This window comes from Mustela erminea, chromosome 15, assembly GCF_009829155.1.
Source record: "Mustela erminea isolate mMusErm1 chromosome 15, mMusErm1.Pri, whole genome shotgun sequence".
In the NCBI taxonomy this organism is placed as follows: domain Eukaryota; kingdom Metazoa; phylum Chordata; class Mammalia; order Carnivora; family Mustelidae; genus Mustela; species Mustela erminea.
Genome location: NC_045628.1, coordinates 28,630,145 through 28,637,592, shown reverse-complemented (window position 1 = coordinate 28,637,592; position 7,448 = coordinate 28,630,145). Strand labels below are relative to the sequence as shown.

The window sequence follows — 7,448 nt, the reverse complement described above, 5'->3', positions numbered from 1 at the left end:
AAATGAAGCAGGGATAGTCATGGAGACCTCAAAAAATGACATCTAAGCCTAGCCATGGGGATAGTTAGAAAAAGACTAATCTTGTATCCAAGGGCAGTACCTCACTCAGAGCAAAGCATTCACAGTTTGGGCACCAAAACTTGTGGTAACAGAAGAAGAGTCCTCTGTTGAGAACTCTTCCTCAGTGGACAGCATTATGAGGACACAGAAGGTATTTTATGCCCAGGCCTCCCCCAGTGGGCACCAGTCTCAGAGATGGCATTGCTGGGAGCAGTAAGGGCAGAGTAGGCGTGTATAATTTCCCAGGAAATGGGCATATTATTGAACCAAGTCAGATCAAGAGAGGAAGAAAATGCTGGACACTGTGAGTAAAAATACATAACATGAAACTCTCCCTAAGGACTCCCAGAATTGCTGGAAAGAAATCTTCCATGAGTCTTAGGTCCCTCAGAATTCATGGGACAGATTTGGGGCGGGGGAGACTGCTTTGTAGCTGTTATTCTGACCCTTAGGATTATGGTGTGAGAAATGTGTGAGACACAGCAATACAAATAAAGTACAGAGCAGATAAGAACTGAAATCTGAGCTTGCCAAGACCCTGACATCAGCCGGCCACAGAGAAAATACCTCCCCGCTGCCCACTGCAACAGACACCAGATACCCGACACCATAAAGAGACAGCCAGCCCCAAAGAGTGCAAAACAAGAGCTGCAATCAAACAATCTGGGGGATACAGATATTTTCCTTAAGGCAAGTCACAAGATACTCTAACGGAATACAGCTGCTTAAATAAACCACCCTCACTGCAAAATCTCCACTGGCAGCATTCTAGTATGTGAACCAGGCAAGTTTTAAAAAAAATCCATGCAAAGAAAAAAAGAATATTTTTTCCTGTCTTGTTTTTTTAAAACAACAACAAAGGATAGAAATGCAAATTGTATTAAATACTGACTGATGACACAAAGGGTGACCCCAGCTAAAGAAAATGAGTGCAGTTAGGAAAGAGGGGAGAAACTAGAACTTCTCAGGATATAGAATCACAAAATGAGGCATCATCCTATTCTACAATATATGATTTAACCAGGAGATAAAACATAATGTGCTGGAAAATGTTTGTAAATGTTTACATTTTTTATACTCTGATATTTGTTTTAAAATGATATCCATTTTCTATTATTGCTTCTGGTAGATTTTTAAGTTTAGTTCTGTAAAACAATAGCTTGCTTCCTTTTCTAAGTAATTCAGTTCAAGGTTTCTATCTTAAGGTTTGCTGAGATGCTCAAGACAATCACATTCAATGTCGCATCTAAATAAAAAAAATAAAACTTACTTTCAGTTTAAAAAAAAAAATCTTACAACGAACAGAGGTTCAAAGTGATAAGGGCATATCTGGGCAGGGGAAACAATCCCTTTAGGTAGAGAAGTTCAGCATAAGTAAAAAAAATTAGTGGGCATCTCCTTTGGTCTTCTGTTTTTTTATGTCCCCGAGGGATGCCAGACTCACCTTGGTATGACTTGACCTCACAGAGCCTCTTTTGACATGAACTGATGCTCTCTGGTTTCAAATAAATGCTGTTTTCTGGAGATTTTTACTCCTTTTCTGGCCACCATCCCGGAAGTATTGATCAGTTTAGCGTTCCTGCCCTATTCTGCCTCAGAATGGCGCCAGAGTGATCTCTTAAAACCCAAATTTCATCAATGCCTCTACTACTTAAACCTCTGTGGCCACTCCCTCTCATCTCCCCATAAAAACGCTCAATGTCCTTAAAAGCACCAGAAGGATCTTCAAAATCTAGATGCTGCCTGGCTTCCAGCTTCCAATGAACAAATTGGGACCCAGTTCACATAAGGTCCCCACTAACCACTGATGGATCCATTTCCAAAAGGACCCCCTCACATGGAACCGGGCTGGGTTTGTGATGTGAATTCCCCCCCACCCCAGATCTTCTGCATTACCCCCAGTGAAAACTGAAAGTTAGCCTTTTTTGTTTCATTTAGAAAAAGAGGAATCACTCACTATTCTATTGCAGGAGTATTTCCTTATCTATGGCGATATGATCTAAGACCCCGCCCCCCAATTACACCGTAATAAAAGTTACGTGAGTGTGGTTTCTCTCTCTCTCTCAAAATTATCGTAGGGTGCTCACCCTTCTTCTTGTGACAACATGAGATGATAAAATGCCTCCGTGATGAGATGAAGTGAAGAAAATGACGTAGTCACTGCGTGCAAGCGTTAGGCTATGATTTGCTGGAAGACGGAGCATCAGCCTTGGACCCTGCTCCATGCCTCCGGGGATGAAACTGCGGAAGGCAAAACTACAGATGAGTAGGGGCCGCTGTAATTATTTGAAACCTTTGGTGCGAGTTGAAGCTAGCTCCCTGATGACCGTGCTCAGAAAGCTCTTCCAACTCATTTGAAAAATGTTTTAAACTACTTTCTCCGGCGCCTGGATGGCTCAGTGGGTTAAGCGATTGCCTTGGGCTCAGGTCATGATCCTGGGGTCCTGGGATGGAGTCCCTCTCCCTCTCCCTCCGCCCCTCTCCCTGCTTATACTCTCCCTCTTGCTCCCTCTCTGTCAAATAAATAAATAAAATCTTTAAATTAAAAACCAGTAGAACTGAAAATAATGGCCTTTTTTAAAAAAAATAAAATTTAAAAATAAGCTTTCTCTGTTTTGCTTTCTTCATCTGATATACTTTAATATATTATAATGTTTGTTTAATCCCAGCATAGGTGGTCTTTTTTTGTTTTCTATGAGGTGTCATTTCTTAGGTCATGATTATCATGCTGACTCCGGTATTTCACTACTTTTAAGCCCCCACCCCCACCCCGGAAGAGTCTAGGTTGTGCTTTTCACCTTCTGAGGTTATTAGGCCTCAGCAGTAAAAGAACTCTGCCTTTTTCTCCCATTATTCTAGGAGTTCCCTATCCAAATTGTGGCTTCTAGCTCTGATCATTCCTACAAAGATATCAAAAGACCCAAAGCCCAACCATCTCTAGCCTGTGCTCAGTGAGCTCAGTGCTGACCATAGATTAAAAGTGGATTCACTGGCCCTTTGCCTTTACAATGCTGTAAACTCGCACTGCAGGTGGCAGTTGTCCCACTGGCAATTGCAGCTGCCAACTGTGTGACCTGGTGTCCCTTGCTGTGACCAGGACCTGGAAACCATCAGCAAATGATTCAGCCCTGGCATGGAGACCCTTAATGCTCTGCAGCCCTCACCCCAGAGTACCCAATCTGCACTGGAGACCTTTCTGGAAATGTGGATCTAACATTCTTCCAGGCTCAGCTCACCAATAGGGGCTATTTGTTTCCATTTTCACCTGCTTGTGGATATATATATTATTTTAATTTTTAGTCAACAGAATCTTACTTTGGAATAATTTTAATAGAACTATTTGATCATGACATCAAAATAATAAAACCAATGTATCATTCCCTGAAACATATTTCAAAATATTGTATATTTCAATTATTTTAGCACCCCTTTTTAGTGTCACAAGTGATCCAGTGTGTAATGGTTACCAGAAGGGAGGTGGGTGGGGGATGGGTTAAAACAGGTGACAGGGATTAAGGAGGGCACTTGTTGGGATGAGCGCCAGGTGGTGTATGAAAGTGCTGAATCACTACACGGTACACATGAAACTAATATTATGCAGTATGTTAACTAACTCAAATTTAAATGAAAACTTTTTTAAATTTTAAGTTTTTTAGAAAGGTGCCCTAATTTGGACATTAAATTACATGGCTGCCCTACTTGATGGTGTGTGATGAGAAGAGCAGAAGCTCAAATCTGTATCAAGAGTGCTGTCCATCTTTCTCCCTGTGTCACCCAGGGCATTGCACACTGAACCGATAGTCCTTAATCACACCACACTAGAACAACACTCAGCCACAGCAAACAGCCTGCAGGGAGCACAGGCTGAAGGTGGCGCTTTTTTGGCTGCTCTTGGGTCCCAGGGCTGTGGATGGGGCCCAGAATGCCCCCAAATATCTCCAACTAGCTGTGTGTCTGGCTGGGAGCTGCTTGAGGTCTTAGATGGGGTCAGGACATGCATGGAGAGCTTTCAGGTCTTGGCCAAAGAAGAGAGACCTGGCCACACAGAGAGCAACCTGGATTGTCAGTGGGACAACAGCTACCTGTAAGACAAGGGACCCTGCCCACAGGACAGAGCAGCTAAGGGGTAGGCCAAGGACTTTGCAAGAAATTCCAAAGGCTCCTCACACATGTCAGAAGACATTCTAAGTTCCCAGAACAGATAGTTACCATCTTGGGGTAGAGGAGGAGAGAGAACAAGCATAAAGAAATGAGCTAATTAAACTACATCCAACAGGACTAAAGTTAGTTTTGACCTTTAGTTACTTTCTACCTTCTAGATCAGACTCCTTATTTTTCTGGGTACATCTGGGTATAATGCTTGCAAATTTGCAACCCTACTATGCAAGCAGCCTTTTGCAAATCTATATAACTCTGAGGCTGCTGCTTCCAAATGAGATTAATCAGCTAGCTCTTCTGGGCGATACCAGGTTTAGATCAGAGAATTTCTTCCAGTTGTTGCTCAGGAAAGTTCGATTTCTCAGGGTCTGTGAAAAGCAAGATAGAGGGTAGAAGAGGGAGGGAAGGACTCCCAGGAGATTAAATATGGGAGAAAAACATGAAAAGGAGAGGTAAGAGAAACTGCATCTACGTTTCCTCCGTGTTAGTCCTGTTGAATATTAACAAAGGCTTTCATTTCAATTACAACATGGTACAAATGGGAAACTGGGCATTGAGGAAACAATATGAAATGTTCCCAAATGCTCAACCATAAGAGCTTTCAGAGTCAAAGTCTATGGGCCCAGATACCTTTAGGGATTACTCCATGGGCTGTGTTGATTTTGCGCTGGAACACAAAAGATACCTTGCACCCAAGAGTCTTGAGGAGTTTAGAAACTTCAGATCCTATATATCCCCGTCTCAAGTGTAAAATTATCATGCCCTCTGCCTGATCTCTCCCTGGCACTCTCGCTCTGATGACACGTGGGAAATACGAGAGACACGTGATAATCTGTTTGGGGAATAAGGGAAAGGTGTTGGAAAAACAGAGAACGTATTCCCTGGGAAACTATTTGAGTCCACTAAGCAGAAAAATGTACAAACTTACTCCTAATTCACTCTGAAGTGGTGTGTTTCAATTCCCTTGTAAAATACAGAAACACAAAATCGGAACGTGTGTCCCAGCAAGAGCTCTCTTTTGAGAGTTTAGGCCAAAGAGAGCAAAATTTTACCCAACCACCATGTGCCATAAATCATAGTCTACAAAACACACAGTTCCTGCCTGCCCATTTTTTCCCTTAAAAGAACGAGTATTATTGTGTTTTCTCCACAAAACTAAAATACCATGAAAAATTTTTAAAAAGAAACAAAAAAATATCATCTCACCAAACTGCCCTTTGGTTCCACATCTCACTTAATTCATTTCTATCTTCACCATCCTCCCTCTCATCTAAGCGGGAAATCTCAACATTGTCCTTTGCTCTTTATGTCTCCTGGACCTTCCCCATCTGACTCTTCTTCCTCACAGTCTTTTTTCTGTTCCTATTGTCACTTCTCGAGTGGGTCTCTTTGGCATCTCACCCAGCTGTCTGTCTCTCTGGAGCTGCCCTTGTTTTCACAACGTAGCCTGTCCCCAAGTAAAGCTTTCCACTCATCCTTTCTGTAAACCACCCCTGGGACAACCTTCCTCACACACAGCTCAGTTAAGTCTCTCCTCAGCTCCAGTTCTTGTCATCTTCCTGAGCCTGAACACCCCAGAAGCATTTATAATAGCCTCCACGACCTGCCCCCCCAATTCCCTGTGCTATTTGCTCCTTGTCCTCTACCTTTTCAATCACCTTCTGTCACAGTGATATCAAATTAAAAGTATTTATTCAAATACCTTCCTACTTTCAAATGTCTGCACTGCATTCTTCTTTCTGGACTGTTCTTTGTCCCGTCTCTCTCCAGCCCCAAACAAACTTCTTGAAGTCTTAACCATGTGGCAAAACTCAGCTCCACGAAACCTCCTTCATGATCCTTTCCTGATTTCTGTGATTAAAATTAGTGTTCCCCTTTCCCACGCCTTCATATGTCTGGACCATCCCATCAAGACTTACCACTTTCTACCCTATACTGCAGATAATTGGGTTCACTTGTCTTTCCCATTAGATTGTAAGCTGCTCAAGAGCAGAACAATGTTTGTGGGGCAGAATCTATCGGGACTTGTGCTGGTCAAAGTCAACTTTACCATTGTTATCGAGTAAGTAAAATGAACTGTTCTTTATCAATAGGCTAATGTCTATTAACCTGTTGAGAGATGTACAAATTACATTTTCTAGAGGTATCATATCTTTAGTGAATTTATTGGTATCTATAATTAATAACATGTTTAAACACTTTAACTTTTAAAATTATGATATAATTTTAAATTATGATATTATTGTATATATATCTGCATTGGCAATAAAGATTTAAAGTTAATTCAGAATTACCACATGTTATCCTTTATTATAGGAAATTACAAGAAGAAACTATTGTGTCCTAGTAAGACAAGGCACTTGAAGTCAAAAGATTCGCCTGCTCCTTATGAAATGCCTGGTCTTAGGCAAGGTCTCAAACTTGAACCTCAGTTTTCTAGTATGTAAAATAAGGAAGAAAATGCCTGCCTACCTCTTATTAGATAGGGAGTCAAATAATACATGCAACAGTATTTTCAGAACTGCAAGTTTCTTTACAAAGAATGTATCTTAGTGTTATCCTGTATAAAAGACTAACCCAAAGAACATACTTCAAATAGCAGTCTTCATGCTTTGGAAAAAACTAATGAATTAGGATATTACTACTGTTTTAAGAGGCTGGCTGGTAACACTTACATAGATGGTGGTCTTGTCTAGATGACTTGCACTCTGCACTTTTATTCCATGCTGGTTGATAACTCTTAACATAGGAATTTACACAGAGCCAATGGAATTTCATATCACAATTTACAGACATAAATTGATTGATCTGCCTCTCCCAACTTTTCCAAAGTCACAGAGGCTATCCCAAGAATACCTAATATGTGACTTATTATTGCATCTACAAGTCTAGTTTGCTACCTTTTCCAAAACGCAGGAGGACACATAAGCCTCTTGCTTAAAAATTCTATAAGCGTTATAGTCACGCTATTATACTGAAGGAAAGAAATTAGGAAGAGATAATAGTAGTAAATACCACTAAGCAACACTTTAGTTTGGGTAGTATGTGTAATGTAAGGCTACATGAGCTAACAGGCCTCCAGTTTAACCCTTTGGGTGCCAAAGATTTCAAATAATTTTTAATAGTTTAAATGGTTTCCCAACTTCCTCACCTTGGACTACATGAGGCTTCTTTTTTTTTTAAGATTTTATTTATTTATTTATTTGACAGAGAGAGATCACAAGTAGGCA

The 7,448-nt window shown here is 41.0% G+C and overlaps 1 long non-coding RNA gene across 2 annotated transcripts in view; it reads right to left on the bottom strand.

The window, feature by feature from the left end:
• Positions 1-1,393: 1,393 nt before the first annotated feature.
• The window catches only part of LOC116574385, a 44,678-nt gene continuing 38,623 nt past the window's right edge, over positions 1,394-7,448 (bottom strand). For both annotated transcript variants that reach the window (XR_004279255.1, XR_004279256.1), the window contains exon 4: positions 1,394-2,301. This is a non-coding gene — a long non-coding RNA (uncharacterized LOC116574385). The remainder of the gene's footprint in view (positions 2,302-7,448) is intronic.